We start from the raw sequence: 18272 nt of genomic DNA on the forward strand, positions 1-18272 counted from the left end.
CAGTGGACACTACAATTAATTTTAACCCTTTGTTTTAGGGTGTATTATGTATAAGGCACTGTAAGATACCACTCCAAGAAATATATGGAATGATCCTTTCTGCTGTCTAGGTGTGTTTTTGTGGCTTTGCAATGACTTGCAAACAGTGAATGTGTATGCTTTGGTTGATGGTGGATTTGGTGGAGGGTATGGCTGTTCCTGCTGTGTGTTTGCTGTGTGGCATTGTTTCGGACTCCTCTTGGAGTGACATGTGCCTCACAGGTGGGGATGTCTTCCAACTGCTTGGGAATTATCCATTGCTGTAATGCATTATTTTGCTTGAGAAGAAGCTATTTTCTCACTAGCCACCTGGATGCTTCCCATAAAAACTGCACACCAAGGGTCTATTCATGTTGGCCTACACAATGGATTTCCTTTCCATGAGCATTCTTGGAAATAAAGCTCTGCTCCCTGAATGTTTGTGAATAACAAGGTTTATGGATCCCATCTAAACAAAGCAACCGTTTTAGTAGAAGGAACATATTGTTTTGCTGCGCTTTCCCAGCTCCAGGTTATTTCAGCAGCCCACCAGTGGCTCCAGCTTGTGTCTGAGTGTTACCACACTCAAGGGTTGGCTTGGAAAAGGATTGGCTCAGGAGAATGTTGCAGGATGGAGATCAAGAGCCCTGGATTGTTTTATTGCAGGAATTGGATTAACTCATATGAGATCATTCTCTGGTCTTCATTGCATTGTGTTTGGCAGTTCCTGCAGCATGATTGCATCTAGGTTAAGCGGCATTGTTCTGGAGCCAGTGAGGGAACAATCCTGTATTGACTAGGTGTGAGAGAAGGACAAGGTGATCTCATAAGTTTTCACCATTTTTGGTACCCATGTTTCACTTGTATGTCCATTCTTATAGCCTTTTCTCTCTGCCTGAAGGTGATAATTCTCCACATGCAGTGAAGGGGCTTGCTTCACGAAACAGTGGAGTCTAGCTCAACCAGGCTAGCGCATTTGGCAGAACAACGTGCTCTCCATGAACACTGGCCAGGAGACACGCTTACCTAGTCAGGCACTGGGCTATGGGCCTGCCTTAAGTAAGTGACTTGCCAGCCATCCATGTTTGTATTTGTCAGCACTAGCTGTCCTTCTTTCCTCCACCTCCCCTGAGTGCTGCTTTCCTGAGGGGAGGTAGTGGAAAAGTCACAGTGCACTGGTGCAGAAAAGACTCAGACTGTCCTGGGTGTCATCAAGAACTTGAAGGATTACATCATTCAGGCTCACTGAGGTGCAGTGCACTGTGGTGTTCTGAGCAGACCTCATGCTGTATGAGCTGCCTTAGGCGCATATGTGGAGCTCTATCACTATGGACTTGGACTTCCCTGGGAAAAAAAAAGGACTGCATAAGACCAACAAAAGTATTTGGACAGCTAATGTCAAAAAAATAAATGTCTGATGCTGTGGAACTCTGGGTCTTGCTTTCTTTGTTACTGACATCCAAGCACTCTGCTTTTAAAGCCTTCATTGGTTAATGGTGAAGTGCAGCTTTCACTGAACGCATCGACTGTGCGTCATAGATCTGAGTACACATCAGGCAAGAAGTCTTGGTTAAAGGCCAGAAAAAAAATCTGCTTTGAACAATAAAATTAGGGAAGTTTAGTTTTGACTTGAAGGTGAAAGAAACTGAAAGATCTAATTTTTTTTTTACATCTTCTCCCTGGAATCCTAACCTTAATGGTGAGAGTGTTTTAGCAGTAAGAATATGAGTATGCAAGACTTTCCTACATCACTCTTCCAAAAGCAGTGTTTGGTTTCTCTCAAAGATTTGGAGGATCTTCTCCACATGATTTGTTTCTGGCTTTGTGTCTTTTTGGTGACCATTTTTGCATTGAATGGGAGCATCTGTAGCTCTTGGAGGGCAGATGTTACAGAGGGGCTGATGGGAAGCAATGGTCCTGGGGGAAATGGGATGCCTGTTGGTGGAACAAAGAGTGTGGAGTCACTGTGTAAGTTCCTGAGCTCTCTGTATATACCCAAAGACTGATCAAGCTGCAGGGCAGGAGAACTACCCCCAGGTTTGTCAGAGGTATGAGAAGCTCTGATCATCTGCCTGTTTTGCTGATGAGAGACTGGGATCTGCACCCACCAATCTGGTGGGACCTGCACCACTTGGACCTCTGCAACTTTGAAGCACATAAACCTACTCCTGAACCTTGACAGAAACCCTGAAATAAGGAGTTGTTGACTTAGTTGGAGGCAGCTGTTGAAGGTGGATAGGCCTTCCAGTCCTAAATCTGTTTCATAGGAAGAAACCAGGACTTCCTTTCTCCATCTCAATTTCTATCTGTCAGCATCAGTTTCTGTGCAAATCCCAGTAGTTTCTGTGCAAATCTCAAATTTCAGTTCAGAGACAACTAAAGGGGTTTAATCCCTGTCACAATATTTATTTTATTATAATCATGTTTTATGCAGTGCTTCCTATGGACATGTGACACTCAGTATCTAGGGACATGTTGTATGTGCCAGGCAGTAGGAGGAGTCCTCCTCCTGCTGGCTGCTGGACAGGAATTTTCCTGGGTCTCCCTCATGCTGTGTTTTATGAACCTGCACTTCTGTGACGTATGTGTAGGTCAGATGCACCTGCCCAAGGGTCAGAAGCAACACAGGCATCTCTAGGATCTGTCTGGATGCTGCAAGGCAGGGTGAGCTGGAATCATGGTAAGTCATGCTGGCAGTACTGGTTTGGGCTATTCTAAGGAAGCTGGGTTACAAAACTCTGTCCCAGGAGAATTTTAGAGGTTTTTCCTTTCTGCTATCACATTGGCAAGCTCCAAAGATATACTGCCTTTCCTGTTACAGGAAGTTACAAATGCAACTTCTCATCCATTCACAGAGACTTATCCAGCTTGTGTTTTACTAAAGACATGAAGGAATATCTTCTGAAAGGAAATCAGTGATATTTTCCCGTTCCAGTGAGAGAAACTGAGGCACCCATCAGTGAAGTGATGAATAGACAAAGTACAACTTGAACATTAGGTGCACATACTCTTGCCAGTATGCCCCCCACCATAGCCTCATGTAGAAAACTCCAGCTGGGAGAGAGGGACAGGGAGCTGAGCTTGTCAGAGATGCTCCTGCAGAGAGGGAGAGGCAGCTTGCCTTGGGGATCAGTACAGAAAGTACCCTTGCAGTGCTGTAGGTGCTGTTGCACAGGCATGTCAGGGAAAAGTCTATTCCTGTCAGATACATTGGAGAAATTGTTTTGGAATGGTTCATTGGCATGAACATACATCCTCAAAATAGTGTCAGGAGCAGAGGAACTGTAGTGATACGAAGGCGATGTACCAGTTTTCTGCATTGGAAAGTAGGGTGATAGATTAAGAAGGAACATGGGTGCATTTACTTCTCCATTCTTCCCCAAATCTCTTTTAAAAAAACCTGGAAATGAGGATGGTTTCCCAGCCAAGGGTGGCTTCTTGAACATACTAAAGCAAGTAGACTTTTACTGACATTGTGGGATCATGAAAAAAAATGCTATTCCCTATGGGGTTCCCTCATCTCTGGCAGACATCAGAAAGTGGATGGAAGATGCTGGATAAGAGGTGGGATTTTTGGACTATATGGAGCTTGACGAAGTAGATGAATCCTGGAGACCTGGGGAAATTTCAGGCTCCTTTCCCAGCTGCTCAGGTGGAATCAAGGCATGCTGTGGGTGTGAGTGAGGGGAAGGGCTGTACAGCTACTCGATAGTCCAGGCTTGGGCACACCAGTGCCCTTCCTGTGATGGGACAATGTGGCTGGAGGAAGGAGCAGGGTTTAGAGGTTGCAGCCCCCAGCCTCCCTCCTACAAACTCTCCCTCATGTACAAACACACAGCCCTTGTTGGTGGAGTGATGCTGCAGCTGCCATAAGAGGTCCAGGCAAATCCCATAATAGTGGTGTGGAAAGAAAAAGCAACCCAGGAAAGAAAAGAGCCCTCCACAATGCACAGGTTATTTTCAAAGGATGACATTGCTGTTTTCCCAGGCAACAGCAGGCCAACAATAGGAGGCAATTTGGGTGGGCAGGTGATCAGGGTGAGGCAGAGAGCTACTATCTCCAGCCAAGATGGGGATGCTGTTTAGAATAAACAGAAAGCTGTAAGAGAAAGGAGGGACTATGAGAGGGAGCTGGGGAGATCTCCATGGAGACACTTAACCTGCTCCAATGGGTGCCTTCAGAGACTGGCGCTGACCAAGTCCCTAGGAACAAAGGCACCTGGCATGGGCACAGCAGGATTCCTGCCACACGTGCTGTCTGCAGCGAGGTGGAGATTTCCAGACCTGTTCTTCAGCACAGAAGAAAAATGGCATTGAAATGACGTTAAGGTTGGGATCCATGCCATAGAAAGCCAAGAAATTAAAAAAGTAACAGCCAGCTGTTTACTTTCAGCAAGGGGCCCAAAGCCCTGGGAGTGGGGGGAGTGGTCAGAGGAGAGGGGAGGGCAGGGAAAGGATGCTGCCTCTGCTGGGCTGATAGAGTGGTGACTTGCTTTGTCTTTCAGGGTGGCAACAAGCATCCTCTATTAATATTTTGGAGCAATTATTATGAAATCCTCTGAATTTGTCATTACTCTCTTAATATTTTGGAGCAATTATTATGAAATCCTCTGAATTTGTCATTACTCTCTTAATATTTTGGAGCAATACTTGACAGTAGTGTGAGACAGGTAGGAATTGAGGAAGAGACTTTCCTGGAGCATAAAGCTCTAGATGGTAATTTTGTGATTCACCTGCAGGAACGCACAACACCTGTTCCCCTCCCTGGGGATATGGCCGATTTCACTGCCTCCTCCCTGCCTGTTCCAGCCTGTTAGGAAGGCCTGGACTAATATCTGCAGCTGAGCTCTGACTACTTTACTTTATGACACTGAAGTCAAAATTCCTCCCTCTCCCTTTCCAGCCCTGGGGAAAGTGAGGATGTGTGCCCTGGCGTACATTTCAGCTGTTAACAGTCTGGGTACACCCTCTGTCACTGTGGTGCCTGACCACCCTGTAGCTATGGTGCTCTGAGAGGGAGAAAGGGGTCTGAGGCTGTGGCTGCTCACTTTGTGGTCTCAGAGGGTGTCTGCATAGTGACAAGACCAGACTCGTGACCCTAATCTTACTCACAGCCAGCACACTGCAGGTGAAACCTTCAACCTCAGATTCAAATATTCCCCTCACTTTTCCTGAGGAAACTGGGGAATGCCACCAGCTACTCCTCTGTAAGTGTTCTTCCAAATGGAAAGCAAGATTCATGGCATTAGAAGCAGGTAAGATATGGAGCAGCTTTAAGCTTGGTAACTTCCATGGCGGGCATGCACCCGAGCTGTCCTGCACGAGCATTTGCAAGCCTCTTTCCTGCTTGAAGGAGGAAGGCTGAGGATGCAAGGCTGCAGTTCCCATTTGCACTGGTGTGGGAGGGTGAAGGGAAATGACAGTGCAGAACCAGCCCTTTCACCTTCTTTCCAGGAGAGCCCACAATGCGGGATGTGCTGAAGCGATGTTATGGTCTGTGCTCGGGTGCCAAGAGCTGTGTCACACAGAGGTGGAAACCACCGAGTCCACCTAGCATAAACAAAGGAAATGGGGAAGTGATTTACTGTAAAATTAATAAAAATGTGATCCATCTCAAAGGGGAAATGCACAGACCACACTTGGGGGTTTGGGAACCATCAACAAGATAGGAGGGGGAGTAGGCCAGAGAGAAAGGTTTCATGTGCAACCTTAAGTTCAACTTTTGCAGCGCTGCCATGCTCTGGGGTCTCTTGGGAACAGTACAGCATGTCCAGGAGGACAGCCCTGAAAGAAGATGGCACTGGTTCACACACTGAAGGTGTCAGTGGGCTCTGTCTCTGTATGTGGGGGGAAAAAGGACGAACCAAGCTATCCATCACACAGCACCAAAGTTCATGAAGTACTTTCGGGGGGAGTTTTCCCATGAGGCTCAGGTCTGTCAGAGATGAGACACCAATGTCAACAGATCTATGGCCTGAACAGAAGAAGCAGTGGGAGATGCCCTTAGGACTAGAATGGCTTTTGGAGGGCATTACTCCTGACATTCATGTTATGTAGCCCAGATGTCCTCTGACTTTCAAATGTTAACTTTGAGATCTCCAACATATCTTCATTCTTACCCCCATGACAGTCCTCTAGGCTCTTCCCCTTTGGGCTGTTAGGAAGAAAAGCTCCACAGGGGGGACAGAGAGGAATGAAAGAATGGCCACATTTGAATGGATAGACTATTTAGATCCAAAACAAGAGCAGTAGGCCACTACTGGGGGTGTCGGGATGCACTGCTGTGACTCAGGACATGCAATTACCTGAATTACTAATTTGCATTTCCACATGAAGAGTCACTTCTCTGAGCTCTGGCATTGCATATCACCTCTAAAAGCTACAAAGTTATGTAAACTAAATGATTAATAAACCAAAGATTTTAAACATAATTTTCAACACAATGTTTCTTTAGTGAAGCAATGCCAGCTACTAACACAGCTACCAACTTCTGAAAATGCTGGATAAATGCCTGCTCTTACTGGTTTTCCACACAGCTGGAGAAAATTCCTTGAGTGGAAAAGTCCATGGGCAGACAGCATACATCAAAAAAGATCCTCTGTGGACGCTGTATGAGCATGCACATCTTCGAGCCCTTCCCAGAAGCAGGATCGACCTGGGAAAGTGCATTTATGAGGGAGCTGGCTCTGCAGTGGTTGTCCAGAGGTCCCCATTGGATGGTGGGGCAGAGCTGGGCTGGTGCTTGCTGCTTACAAGTGACCAGGGCTTTTGTTCACAGACAATCTTCCAAGGAAGGCACACCTTCTGTTGAAGGACTTCTTTGGTGCTTTAGAGGCAACCTGTCAGAAAGCCTTCCAGCAGCTGTGTGGGATTATCCATGCTGGGACTTCGCTCTCCAGCAGGCTTGGCCCTGCTCACTTTCCCACATCCGTGTGGGCAGGTGGCATCACAGGTGTGTGCTTGTTGTCTCCCTCACAGCAGGGTCAGCAGGTCTGGGGGTCACCGTGCCCACTCCAAGCTGTGGCACAGCTGGGCACTGGGACAGATGTGCACTGAAGGACTGGAAGACAGTGGGATCTGCCATGCCTCTGCCTTGGGTAACAAAGGAGATGCAATGAATCATGAGTCTGGATCTCATTCATGCCCTCCCTTGGGAGACATTGGCTGTGGGCTGCCGGTGTTCAAACAGTAAAGAACTGCTCCCACCAGGTAGAATGATTCACACAGACCCTTTTTTTTTCCTTTAATTTTCACCCTCTTCTCTATTTCCACAGTACTGGAAATAGTTTTGTTGAAGCATTTGTGTAGCTCTCTGATCCAGAAGCTGGAAGCAAAATCTGCTTTACTAGTTCAAAATAAAACCATTGCTACTGAGGTACAGGGGAATAGATGGGAGAGGCTATCTTTAGTAGTCTTAATGTATTGTAGTCTTGCAGTGGTTTTGTTCATTTAAATATAATTTGACATTAAATATAATGTCTTCACATAGTGTGAAAAAATGGACGCTAGGATTCTTTTTCAGAACAGAGAACCTTAGATTAATTGACCAAAAATTATTGCTTGCACATAATCTTGCATTCCCAGACCATAATATTTTCTACAAATATATGTAGGGCCCTGTGACAAATTTTAAGGGCTCCAGACTAGCTCTTGTAATGAAGCTGAGGCAGTCTGTTGAGCAAATCAACTATTTCATCAGCCCGTATTTATATTACAAGAAACTACACTGTAGTATGACAAATTCACCATCTGGTCACTTACTGCTCTACACATCTGTATTGTATTATTGGCTTAGGCAGTGATGGCAGGACTCATTCTTTTTTTATTTAGAAGATAGGTGTTTAGTTGAAGTTTCAAGGAGGCATCTTCAAATACCAACTTAACTTCTCCTCCCTGCTAACACCATTTATCTTGGGGTGGAATGAATTATCCTTTGGAAATATCTCTTTCTCCCTCCATTTACTTTGGACACTGCAAAGATGACTGGGCTAGACCAAATGACAAAGTGTTACATGGGCTTGGGCTGCATCGACATCTCCTCTGGCTATGCATGCAGTGAATATGAACAAGTGAATATAAAATATGTCTGTCAATATCTGCAGAGAAGGATGCTTTAAATGCACCCAGCTGGGCTCAGACTGTCAAGACTGAAGGCCTATAGCTAACAACCTAACGGTTTTATTTAGATATTTAATCAGTTACTAGTTGAGGGGGTTGTCTGACTAAGTGTTCTGGACCCAGGAGTCTGGATTTAGACTCAGTGTAGAGTCATTTCCTGGAAGTTTTTCTTTTGTTGTGTCTCTTATAACTCTGAATATCTCCTCAATTTTCTATATTTACTTTCTTTCCCTCCTTTTGTGGAGTGCATTGTACAAATCTCTGGCTATGACAATGTCCTTTTTTTTTCAGGAAATGCTCTGAACATCATGCCACAGCAGTTGTTGTTCAGTGGTGAGGTCATTTCAAGAGAAAGGTTTTGCAACATATGCAAGGTTTGTTTTGCCTGGAGACAGACGACCAGGTCTGGGAACTCCAATCAAACAGGGCACACAGAGAAATGCTGATGAAACCTGTGCTGTACTGAAGTCTCCTCAGTAGGAAGAGTGAGCAGAGTCCTTTGAGAAGAATATGGATTCCATGCATTTCCCAGGTGCATGTAATAAAGAAAAAAACAGACTACCTGGAAAGCACAGAGCACATGCAGCTTGTGGCCTGTGGGTCATCATGGTTGTGTCCACTAAGAAACAATTGTCTCACTCCAATACAGTGATCAAGTTAAGTTTTCTTAAGATATCTGAATTTGATTCTTGCTTTCTGTCATTGGTGGCCATTAAAAAAATCAAAGTCACTTGGTAATATCCTTGTTCTTTAAAACCAGTAAAAACAGGGGTGTACACACTGAGTCCATGAATATGGCTGCCAGGGATCGTGTCTTCTGCATTCAGAAAGGTCATCTTAAGCCACGCTAATAGGGACAATATGAGGCATGCAAGCCTGGCCACAACACGGAGGCTGTTGAGTACATGTGGTCCTTCCTGAGGGGTTCCTGTCTTCCACAGGCCATTAGTGGGAAAGCTGCACCTGTTACCTTTGCTCCCCTCTGTGCATTCTCACAGCCCATGCTGGCTGCTCAGCTCTAGCTCTGTCAGGAGCAGGCTTTTGGAGCTGTTCAAACAAGCCACTAAATTACACAGGCCATTCAAAATGGAGAATTTGCTGAGGTGGTGACTCTTACGCAACCCGCAGTTTCCATGAAAGGAAAGTTCTGGTTTTCTTAAACTGGTGCTTGTCCTGCAAAGGCACCATGCAAGAGTTATCAGCCTGCCAGGCTGAGTGGAGAACCAGAATCAAAATAGGGTTTTGCCAGCCATGAACAAGACAGACACATGGATGGATCAAACTGCAGGTATGTGAACATACATATATTAAGCCTAGATTGAATGGTGCAAACTAGACTGAATGAGCCTTGTTAGTGAGTAAGACATTACTAACTGAGGCATGCAGAACGTTTTCTTCCTTGTTTTAGCAGTCTAAAACATCACCTCTTCATCTGGATCAGAGAACTGAGATGAAATGTCACCTTTCTATGAGAAACTGTGCCTTCCTCTACATTTCCAGCAACAGCAAAGCAAACAGTGCTTCACATTTGTTGCCAAATCCTATTGTAGTGTCATTTATTCTTTTCTCTGGGAATGCACTAGCCTTCTCTGGCCTTTTCAGCCCTTCCACAGCACAAGCTCACTCTGATACCAAAGGCACCAGCACTGCTGCAGGTTCTTCATCAGCAGTTTTGCACCCTGACACCTCATTTCTTATGAGAAAGGCTCAATGTGATGACACCATAGAAATGCAGCAGTCTCATGCTGGGAGCTCAGGGTATCTTGAATGCAGGTTTTCATGCAGTGGTGTACAGTGCTCCACAAAAGCCAAGCACAGGCACTGTCTTGGTGCATCACTACTGAGAACTCTTGATGTGGATGTGGGTGAATGGTCAATGCCACATACAAGAAAAGGGTTTTTTTCCAATTCATTTTTCCTGCATCGCACTTAGCAAATCCAGTTAAAACTTGAAACCCTTCCATCAACAGCCATCTCAGAAAGTTTATGCCTCCCCACACAGGCCAAGGAAGTTTATAGCTTGCTCTGAAAAAAGTTCATGAGAATAGACAAAAATAGACAGTTTGCAAACAAAAAAAAAAAAAAAAAAAATGCATTTGTGGGGTGAAGTGAGATTCCCGCTCAGCCTGAGCAGTACCATAGCCAGCCCCCGGAGTGTTCCTTTAAACAGCTCTCTGAAATTCCCAGAGTCACTGTCTGAAACCAGCTCTTCAGTGTGTGACCTTTGCGGGTTACAGTAGAGTTAGGCACTGGGCCACTCTCATGCAAGTTCCGTGAAACCTCAGCCCATTGCTAAACTTCCATATTGATATATTTTCTGGTTCCAGTGGTGCATAAATGAAACAAACTCCAGAAAGCCCCACTCTGGATTTTCCCTTGCTGTCTTGTGAATCTTAAATCCATGGTGTTATTTGTTAGTATTGTCCATTCTCTCACACAGGTTCTGTTGGGTATCCAGGAAGAGCTGCCCACCTTCCAATTGCTCATGTACTCAAAGCCCAGAATGGTGTAGCTGACGATAAACTTCAGCATGTTTCCTTTGCCTGGTTTCCATCTCAGTGACATATTTCTTCTTTTTTTTTTCCCTCATTGTCTGTACATGGCAGGAAGTGATCACTTTACATTTTGTCCCAATTCACCTGGGACAGCACCTGTGATGCTTCTTCATCAGTTTTACACTGAAGAAGGACAGCTCTTATCCTTCTCCCCACTCTGTGCCTTTGCAGGTGCATTACATATTTCTGCCTGCAAAAACACCCCTGATGCCAATGAGCTCACTCAGAAGAAGACTCCTCTTTGTAAGGGATCCTTTGGGAATGTAATCTCTGTGTAAGCATCCTCTCCTTCGGCAAGAAACTGATAGCCACATCTTTGTGTCCTGATGACTCTGAGTACCCGGGTTAGCCCTTGGAAACATGAGTAGCCAGCACAAATTGTGACCAGCTGGGTACCTAAAGCCCAAAGTGTGAAAGAGAACAAATCCTGCAGTTCTGCTGCATGCCCTCTCATATGGACGTTCATCTAATTCAGCCACTAATGTCTTTCATGTATTAGTGCCACATCTTTTGCCCTATCTCATTCTTCCTTTGCATGTCCACGTCCTTCTCCATAACTTTAAGTCTCAGCTCTCTTGCGATGCATCTTCTTCTGTGGTGCCTCTAGCAGAAGGGATTAAAAGAATGTCCTCCATGGCAGATGTGAAGTTAGATTTGATGAATGAGGACCCTGATAACTATGTTCTTACCTTTTTGCAGTAATGACTCCTGAGCCAAAATAGGTGGATAAAGAAGCTGGAAAAGCCCATCCTGAAGCCCTGGAAGGGTTAATGCATCTGCATCTGGCTGGCAAAGGTACACAGTGGCAGGAAGACCCAAAATGGGGACCTATTTGTGCACAGGGGACTGATAGGGATGGAAGTGCTGGGAAAGGCCATGCTGGGGCTGAGGCCAGTATGCCTTTGTTGCCACCTCACCCTCCCTGCAATGTCAGATGTTGCCACAGCTTTCAGTACTGCTAGTGTTTAATGACTTGAGTTCTCAAATGAGAAAATGGGGAATGGGAAAGCAAACAAGTCCTTTCTTCACCCTTTGCATGTCTCTTTGATCTCTTTCCTCACCTTTCTGTTGAGCCTCACTCTTTTCTGCAGGAATATCTCAGCATGGGTAGTGACAGTCTTTGCCCCCCCCTGGGCTGCAGTGGTGTGTGGGATGTGCAACTGGCCTGGCTCATTGGGCACTGGCTCATTGCAGCTCAGTGACACATGGGAGAAAATATCCCTGGGAAGCCACACGGGGTGGCAGAGCAGAGGGCTTAAACAGTACAAAAGAAAGATGTTGTTTGCATATGGTGGAGCCTCTGTGAGCACCAAGGGTGGCTTGTCCTTTCCTGTCTGCCAAGCTCCCTGTGGGACACAGCAGAGCTGAAGAGCTGTTCACTTCGGCTATTTTGGGAGTAAATAGCAAAAGAGCAAATAGCAAAAAATTCTATTTAAGGTTTGCAGAAGTTTCTATGTTTTCTAACTCTCCTCTTCAGAAAAAAGAACCTATGAAAACCTTCTCAATGTCTATGTCTTTGTAAAAAAATTGCCTTTGACTAGTGTCCAAACAGCAACCCACAAAGAGAACAGTCCAGTGTTACTGAGTGAGTCTAGAGGGCCAGGATTACTGCTGAATGCATGATTTGTGGTTATTACTCAAGCCTACTTATATTGTCTCACAGTTTACCAGATGTCTTTGTTTCTTAATTTTCCACTTACAAAACTGGATAACAAAGATTAAAAATCCTGGATCCCTCTTTCCAGCCCTTTTCTTTTCAGTGGAAAGCTTCCTTCTCAGGTTCACGTTTCATCCAGGGAGAACACTCATATCCCTCCCTGTCCAAGGCAGTGGCAGAGCACCATCTTATTGCTGGCCTGGAGACATGCAGATCCTCCTGCCTTGGGAAGTCAGCCATATGCTGGAGCGGGCCTGTTCAGTGCATGGGTATTGCAGCAGGGCAGGCTTTCTCCATATGAACCTAAACTGCGGTAGGGATGGAGCTGGAATTTCTCCTGGAGTTTTCTCAGCCTTCTGATGAGCCCTAATTGCTCCCAAAAGGCATCGATGCTTTGGAGACCCAGTCGTGGCCAACAACTTGTGCATTTCTTTGTAAGTATTTTCTCTCAAAATGTCTGATGTTTGCTGCTTAAGTTGTCTGTGGTGCTTGGCTGTTTTCATCACATGGTGTTGTTTCTGTTTCCTAACTGGAGAAACGGGCCAGCCTTTTGAGCAGGTTTTCAAACCTAGAAATTGGTTTATATGAAGCTTTACATCCACAGTTTCTGTGCTGGGAAGATGCTCACTAGCAGAACGCTATCACAGCACTCTTTCCAAACTTTGAAGGGTCTCAGTGCCAAGCCAAACCAAAAATCACTTCTATTTTTTACATCCTTTTCCAATTAAAAAAGGTGAGGTTTGTTATGCTCTATGGATTTTGCAGTGTGATTCCCCTAGAGCAGACAGGGAGTCTCTCCCCACCCCAGTTTTCCCAACAGCCAGTTCTTCACCCCTGGCTTTGCCATTCCCTTCTCCTCCCAAAAATGCCTGTGATACAAGTCTCCCCTGTTTCCTCTCACTTCACCAGCCAGCCTTCCCACACGGAGAGGTCAGGCACTCTGAAGGTAGGTGCTCAGAGGGAGCGCAGCGGCGCAGGGCCATGAAGGACAGGAAGCCTTTTACTCTAATTAGTTTTTGCAGAAGTTTGGCATTTCTCCGTGGAGCTGTTTCCCCACTGATGAGGAGCACGTATCCAGCTCTTCCTTCTCACCTCGCACGTCCGAGCCTCCTGCCGTCTCCTGCTGGGCTGCAGGGGTTCAGTCGTGGAACACGTTGCTTGGAGGAAGCAGGCAGGGGATATGTGAGGAGATAAACACTATTTTCTGATGCTGGGAGGGATTTCTTTCAACTCAGCCATGTTCATGACCTGAACCTGGATCTTTTTTGCTACTCGCTCACACTCGACTCCTCCCTGCTGGCCCAGACTTGCCAGGCTTTTGTCTGGTTAATCAGTACAACCCCTTCCAGGGCTTCCTGGGGGCTCTTTGGCCACTGGGTTATGAAGACCCATGAGTTCATTGTTTAAATTAAGTTCTTCTATATGGAAACACCACTGGTTTCCCATATGGTCTTGGCAAAGCCACCATCCGCTCCCCACTTAAATTAAATTTCACTAATTGAATTAGTTACCATTTTATCAGCTGCCGCTTTGCAGTAGTTTGTGAACCCCCAGGGGCTCAGGCCACGCTCAGTCAAGAGCTTCCCCACCTCACTCTCTCATTTATCATCGTGACAATGCACAGCACTGGGAGAAGCAGGGGGGTGGAGTGTACTGTGCCCTTCCCAAGCATCCCAGCCATCTCTGAGCATCCTAATGATTGACCTCTGTAAGTGAAGCAGCCCTGCGCTGACCCCAGACTGCTGAAAGGAAGCATTCTCCCCTTTGTAAAAATCCCCCTGTGATGGTGGCGCGGGCCAGGCTGAATGCAGAAGTGTCAGAAGGGAAGCCCCGCACACAGGCAATGGTGCTCTGGGACATTGCAACTTCCATATGCCAGGGGACTAATAGCGACAGGCCTGGGCTCAGGGGACAATGCCATCACGCTGTCCCGCTGGTGAGAAAGGGAGAGGAGACACGTGGAAAGGGACAGCCTGAAGTGGGTCTGCCAGCGTCTGGCAGTGGAGCGTGGAGTGTGAAGCGTGTCACCTGCTCCAGCCCCGCCTTCCCTCAGCAGGCACCAGGGGCTCGGCTATTGTTGTATCCCAGCAGGATGATGGGGATGCAGTGCCAGAGTGGGGCTGTGGGTGCCCAGCACTGCCACAGGTGCTTCTGGCTGCTGGACTGCACCCACTGCTCAGGGCTGTGGCTGTATGCAGGTGCCAATGGCCATTTGGAAAAGTATTGGCTCTCATGTTACAGCTTGGGGGGAGCTAGAGAAGTGTAAGAGGCACAGAAGCATCATCACCCCATGCTTCCTGACCCCCTGTCACTGCACTATCATCTCCTCTCTGTGGCAGAGGAGAGGGATACACAGAAGCATCAGACAGGCTGGGATGTAACCCTCTGGACTCAAACCTCCAGGAAATGCTTTCTAGTAACACGTCAGCACTCCATAATCTTAGTGGTGTGGGAATGCCTCTGTGATAGAAACCAGAGATGGTAAGCCCAGCAGGGATACGCAGGCTTAGCAAGATGAGCTTAGCAACACCACCAGTTTGTATTTAGACCCTTTGCTGAAGGTAGACCCCTTCACTTCACTCAGGTGCTGCCAGACCTGAATTTGCTTTGCAGATAAGGCAGAGATCATCAGTAGTGACGATCAAGTTCAGTATTTGCAGGATGCACCCGAATAAGACCCATCAACGACTACAGCCAAACTCCACCACTTTCAAGAAAATGTGTCAAAGAGTGACTTGGTTTTCCTCTGTGGACCTGTGCTGCAGAAGAAACTTAGATGTCCCTAGACAGAGGGAAACCAAACCTGAGAATGAAGATGCTACTACAGTTTGGAGCAGGGACAGCATGGTTCTGTCCACAGCCACCCACACACTTTGCCTTTCTGAGGCACGTACTTGAGAACAAAACAAACAAACAAAATCTGGTAAAAAAGGATCGAAGCTGAATGTGCATTTCACTGAAGTCTGGCTAACATCCAACATAGCACACGTCCTTGATAAAATGCCGACTTGTTTCAGAAACTCCAAAAAGGTGTTTGAACATCTGCAGAAAAACAGTCCCAGGAGTACTTGCTAGTCTTTCATGATCAGCAGTGCGTTGATGCTTAAATTTGTAACTAGTCACTGATTTATAGCCCCAGACCAATTTTAACTTTTCCTCATAAATCATCAACAAATAGAGAGAGAGGTCACAGCAACAAATGAGTCAGAAAGTGTTAAGAACAGATTTCTTGGATAGTAAGTGGGATTTATTCAATCTGATTACTGGTTTCACCTTTTTGATTCATATTGCAGGTTTTCATCTGGTTTTCTGTTAAGTCATATCTATTGGCTTCTATTTTTACCTCTGCAAATAGGCTGTAAAAAAGATCCGTAACATATCAGACAGTGACTGCATTAGTGAGGTTATGAAAGAATGAACATAAGCTGTGAAAATGTGTGCAAAGTCTGACACCCATCAAAGTACTACAAAAGCAGTAGGTCTGAAACCTCAGCATGGTTCAGAGATTTGGATCTACATCAGTAGTGGTGATAGCAATATGGATGTGTCCAAGCTGGTGAGTGATTTAAAGCAGCAGCTGCAGCACCAGCATGAAGAAGAGGGTGTTGGGCCACTGGGAGAAGGAAGATGGGGTGGAGGATACAGGCACCTGGGGAGGGACACCTGGCTGTGAGGTGTTGAGCAGGGATGGTTGGGACAAGAAGCAGTAAGGGGAGAAGGTGTGGGATGTGTACTCTGGGTGGCACTGGGGTGTTTAACCAGCCTGCCTCACCTGACACCATTGTGAGGCATGGATGGAGATGGCCTGTGAGTTCATCACCTCGGCACCTTCCGATGCAACAAGTTTAAATGTGGCTGAACTTGGGTGCCATCTCTGGACACACCACATGCATTGTTAAAGGCCTGTACCACACCTCCGCTCTCTCCCTGTCCATGCAGAGCTCTTGTTGAGCAATCCCCAAAATATTTACTTTGCTTTTGGAAGACAATGGAAATTTACTCCAGAGCTTTACCCCATCACTACTGGGACATTTGTGGGCAGCAGAGTTTCCAGCACCGTTTTGGTTCCTCCTCTGTCTGGTTCCTCCTCTACCAGAGGCATCTGGCTTTGCAGCACTACTATTTCACCCCCAATTTCATTTAAACCCATTGCCTCCAGTACTTCTGTGAACATTTCATTCACATATTCTTCTGAATTTGCATCAGCCAAAATGTTAGTCATTGAAACCTCCTCTCCTCCACACTGAACAAAAACTGTCCTTTCCACAGATGAGCCCTGAGGAGCCAGGGGCTCTGCATGGGATCACATTCCCTCTCCATGTGGTTCTGGCTGAGGGACACCTCCAGGAGAGGAGACAGATTTGCCAGCACCCGTCTGCTAGCTCCATCTAGTGAAAAGCCTACCGTAGCAGCCATCAGCTTGGGGATGCGGGGCCAGCTCCCCAGACTTCCCCAGGCCTCTGGCAGGATCACCCTGGCTTCTTCAAATCCCCAGGTGGGTTGCACTGGGGAATGTGAAAGTGGCTTGAAACCTGTGGGCAGAGAGCCACTGTGGCTGTGGCCCCAGCAGGACGTGGAGGGGTGTGGGAGCAGGACAAGGCATGGTGTGTTGGCTCCATGGGTTCCGTGGTTTCCTTGCTGAGCGAGGAGTGAGCTGGAGCATCTCCTACTGGTCTGGGGGCCAGAGTGCTCCTTCTGCCAGGACGGTGAATTTACAGTGTGGCTGCAGAGTGAATTTGGTCTTTACACACATCTGCTTTCAACTATCAATGTTTTCATGTGTCTTGTCACCACACTTCTGTGACCACCAGTATCATCCACTGCCTGTCAGACATAGATGCCAGCACTTAGCACTTCATTCTTCCCCTAGACTGGCTGCTGAGGACAGAAAGATGAATGCAGTGAACCTAAGTTTGCATCATCTGCAAGAGAAAAATTGTGCTTTAGCGTGAGTCTCTTTATGTCTGCACAGGTTGAACAGTGTCCTGGTTCTTTTCACAGCAGGCATGACACAGAACACCACTGTGCAGAGCTGCATCATTCCCTGGGGGAAAGAGGTGCTTTTGTGCTGTCCAGAGCTGACAGAGTCTTTCCTTTTCTGTTACCAGCACTCATGGTTCACTTTTTGGCAAGCCATGCCCCACCCAATTACCGGTTTCTCTAAGCCTGTTAGGATGATGGCTTAGCCTCGTCTGTTCCCTTGGCTGCCAAACCCTTTGGTTCAAACCAGATTGTTTTTCCAAACTGTATGTGAAGTGCATGGCTTTTAAGGTGATATAATAGATCATAGTAATTTTAAATTCTGCAATAGCATGACAATTCTGAGCTTAAGATTTGAGACTGAGACTCCTGGCATGTTCTTGGCTGCTGCTGTTGGACAAGGTTAGTAGAAGTAGGGATTCACCTGGTATTTCCTTTGTTCACTCTGTAACTCTGCTTTAGTCAGTGGATTCCTTCAATGACCAAGATGAAAGTTATTATTCTGGTCTTCATTTCTGCCACCTCACTGCCTATTGAATCTATCACTTTCGTGGGAACAACACCTTGAAAACATCGTCATCTGGGAAAGAAATGGGAATAATTATAGATAAACTTCTGGGTATGATGACTTAATATGGCAATTTGGCAAAAAAATAAAAAGGCCTGTACTGTTCTCATGCTGTGCAAAAGGAGAAATCAGGGTGTGTCAGGAGGTCACTGAGAGGATGCACTTCTCTGGTGGGAACCACAATGGCTTATTGGGTCTGGCTCTGCTAGCCATGCTTGGAGACATTGAAGGAGGTTGAGAAATTACTGATGTGCCAGATAAGATCTAGAAGAACAAAAAAACTACAATATTAAAACCCCTTCCTTTAGTTTAACAACTGTTGTCCTCCTTGAAGACAGTTGAAAGTTTGCCTATAAAAATCTAGATCAAAAGGAAA

The 18272-nt window shown here is 46.2% G+C and overlaps 1 protein-coding gene and 1 long non-coding RNA gene across 2 annotated transcripts in view; one reads left to right on the top strand and one right to left on the bottom strand.

The window, feature by feature from the left end:
• Nucleotides 1–18272, top strand: part of OIP5 (Opa interacting protein 5) — a 273973-nt gene that overhangs the window by 208989 nt on the left and 46712 nt on the right. The window lies entirely within an intron of this gene.
• On the bottom strand, nucleotides 708–5280 carry LOC137475790 (uncharacterized). The gene is made up of 2 exons (XR_011000080.1): nucleotides 3771–5280; nucleotides 708–1761 (listed from the first exon to the last, which is right to left on the bottom strand). It is a non-coding gene; the product is annotated as an uncharacterized lncRNA (long non-coding RNA).

Source organism: Anomalospiza imberbis, chromosome 6 (assembly GCF_031753505.1).
Source record: "Anomalospiza imberbis isolate Cuckoo-Finch-1a 21T00152 chromosome 6, ASM3175350v1, whole genome shotgun sequence".
Lineage (NCBI taxonomy): Eukaryota > Metazoa > Chordata > Aves > Passeriformes > Viduidae > Anomalospiza > Anomalospiza imberbis.